Source organism: Citrus clementina, unplaced genomic scaffold, assembly GCF_000493195.1.
Source record: "Citrus clementina cultivar Clemenules unplaced genomic scaffold, Citrus_clementina_v1.0 scaffold_4, whole genome shotgun sequence".
In the NCBI taxonomy this organism is placed as follows: Eukaryota; Viridiplantae; Streptophyta; class Magnoliopsida; order Sapindales; family Rutaceae; genus Citrus; species Citrus x clementina.
Genome location: NW_006262274.1, coordinates 13,862,041 through 13,865,268, shown reverse-complemented (window position 1 = coordinate 13,865,268; position 3,228 = coordinate 13,862,041). Strand labels below are relative to the sequence as shown.

Genomic DNA, 3,228 nt, shown 5'->3' with positions numbered 1-3,228 from the left:
ATATATATATATATATATATATATATATATTAGTTGTTGATTAAAATATTTCTCATTTGTTGTTGATTTATATAGTATTATAAACCATATATGTCAAATAATTTATTATATAATGCATTTTATGATCATTATTGTTTAAGTACTAATAGTTTTGCAATTAAATTCAGCTAATATAAATTATCACAACACCTTATAGAATATCTTTATGTTATTGTTGAAAAAGTTAATTACATTTATTTCAATGCTACTTTATTTATTAATTAATCACATATTAAAAAAAATAACCTACATCATTTAGCAATTGTATTAAATTAATGATAAAGATTAAAGCACTTAAACTCAAGGGTCCACGACAACCCTACCAATGTTGTAAAACTCATATAACACCCTAATAAGAGAGATAGCAACAAGAGAAATATTTAATTTCAATAATAAAACCCATCTTAATTTGTTAACTTTTGAAATTTATAAAATTCTACAACAGCTTTAATTGTAACCTTTGGAAAAACTCTTATCTAATATTAGAAAATTATATTTAAAGTTGTGTCACTTGAACTTGCCCTTCTATTAATAGGTTTATTGTGGATTTTATGGCTTTATTTAATAAAAACATAGTAACAAAAATATTTTGTTTATTAAAGGCTTATTAAGTACTTAGGTTTCAAGATCAACCAAGTACTTCAAGAACAAGCTTAACAAAATGGAATACTATACAGAAATTAGAAATTCCAAAGAAGGTGAAGGCTTTCATGTGGGGAGCAGCCTAAGATTAATTGCCAATTACTGGAACTTTGTAGAAGAAGAAAGGTGATGAGCATATAATACATACATATTTTACCATTAATTAAATAATTGTTAGCTATATTTATTTGTTATTTTTAATTAATTGAATTATTTTATTGAATAGGGAATTAATTGGAGATTATGGATAAAAAGAACATAAAGGAGTTCAATTTGTAAGCATTAAAGATTAATTGAATTTTGGAAGAAATCAGACGTACATGCATGTGGAAATCAAGCCAAGAAACCGAATTCAACACTTGGCTTTTACAATTGGAAAAAGGAATCCTAGTGCAAGCCTAATTGGTGAGCACGTGAGTGAGAGTAAAGAAAATTAAAAGGCCAAGCCTTTTTGGCTTAAGGAAATAACAAGGTCAGTGGGGCCCATTTAAAGAGTAATATAAAAGCAAGCTTTTGGCTCTTGGAGAGAGTAGCCGCCAGTGGAGGAGAATTCGGCTTTGGAAGAGAGCAATCCGCAGCAGCAATATTTCGGATTCCCATGGCTGATTTTATTTCTTTTGTTGCTCTCAATTCAAGTATGTCTAGCTAATTTTCTTACACTGAGGTTAAGGATGAAACCCTATTCAATAAAATAATTATTTTTTTATTTAATTAATTCCCTATATATGTTCTTTTATGATTATGGTTTTTATTTCACATGATTAATTGGATGTTAATAAAATCTTTTCATCAATTCTGTCATGCATTATTGATTGTTAAGATTAATATTCGATTAATTCTATGCTTGGATCTATAAAGTTTATACATGATTATCTTTGATTTTATGTCTTTCATTAAATTGTTTACATGGAGTGCTTAGGAAACTTTGACTCTTTGTTATTCAATATGTTTACATGAGATTCTTAGATGTCATATTATTAAGCAGAAAAAGAACCTACATTAGATTTAATTACTTGGGCTTAATTGTTATATTCATGAGATAACATAGATTGATTTCGAGTTGTCACTCTAAAATTGGGGATTAATTAATAATTAGATAATTACTAGTTGAATAGTGGTGGATTCTGAAACCTTGGTAATTCTTATCTTATTGAATTCTCCTTTATTTTAATTGCGTCTTTAGTTTAATTGGTTTAATTTTCTTAAAAACTCAATTTACTCAACTAGGTTAGAATTAATATTAATTTTAGATTTAAATTAGACTTTTCAATTTATAACAATCCCTGTGGGATCGACCTCGTTACCACTATTCTATCTCTAGATTCGTGCGCTTGCGAGTACATTAAAATTTTCACAACAAGTTTTTGGCGCCGTTGCCGGGGATTGTGCTAGAAAGTTAGTTTAATCTAGGTTGATTTGATTCTTCCACTAGTTATAATTTAGGTTGTCTTTTATTTAAAAAAAAAAACAAACACACAAAAAAAAACCTTTTATTTGTCTTTAAATTCATTATTTAGTTGTTTAATTTCTTTTATTTTTAAATTTCGTTTATTCTCATTATTGTTGGTTTATTTAATTTTGTTTTTCTTTATTTCCTTGTCTAGTTAGTTTATGAGTGTTTGGGAACGTGATTCAACAAATCGTTTGGTTAAAAGAGAGTCGAAAATTGATAGTAGTCAAACTAGTTCTGTAGAAGTGATGGATGACCCAAATAGACTATTGCCAATACTTCCACCAGTGCAAGCAGAGAAAACCCTTAGAGAATATTTTTCATCACTTGCAGCAAACCAACCATCTTGTATTGTGTTGCCACAAACTACAGCAACACACTTTGAGCTTAAGCCCTCTGTCATTCAACTTTTACCATCTTTCCATGGGTTAGAGAGAGAGGATCCATATTTGCATATTAAGGAATTTCTTGACATATGCTCTACATTCCGTTTTTCAAAATTTTAATGATGAGTCAATTAAGCTTTGTATGTTCCCTTTCTCATTAAAAGACAAAGCAAAAGCTTGGTTGAATTCACTTCCTGCTGGATCTATTAGTACATGGGATGAATTGAGTAATAAGTTTCTCACCAAGTTTTTCCCTATGTCTAAAACAAATGCCCTTAGGAGAGAGATAAGTGATTTTTATCAAAGAGAGGGTGAACAATTTTACGAGTGTTGGGAAAGATTCAATGATTTACTCCTCAAGTGTCCCCACCATGGTTTTGAAAAATGGAGACTTATACAATGCTTTTATAACGGTTTAACCATGTCAAATCGTCATATGGTAGAGTCTATGAATGGTAGGAGATTTTTGAACTTACATGAAGGGGCTGCATGGGATTTCTTTAATTCACTTGCTGAGAATTCTCAACAGTGGGATTTTTCAAATTAAAGAGAAAAATCATCTCAAGTTTCTAGAAAGGGTTTATATGAAGTTAAGGATGATTTTGATGTGAAATCCACTCTAGCTACACTTTCTAGGAAAGTAGATGCCTTAGCTCTGAACCAGTCAATGAATAATCATCCTAGTGTAGCTAATGAGGTTTGTGCTCTTTG

At 29.6% G+C, this 3,228-nt stretch overlaps 1 non-coding gene across 1 annotated transcript; it reads right to left on the bottom strand.

Annotated features, from left to right (window-relative positions):
* Positions 1-2,788: 2,788 nt before the first annotated feature.
* On the bottom strand, positions 2,789-2,895 carry LOC112099340. Its single transcript, XR_002906144.1, has one exon. It is a non-coding gene; the product is annotated as a small nucleolar RNA R71 (small nucleolar RNA).
* Positions 2,896-3,228: the final 333 nt, after the last annotated feature.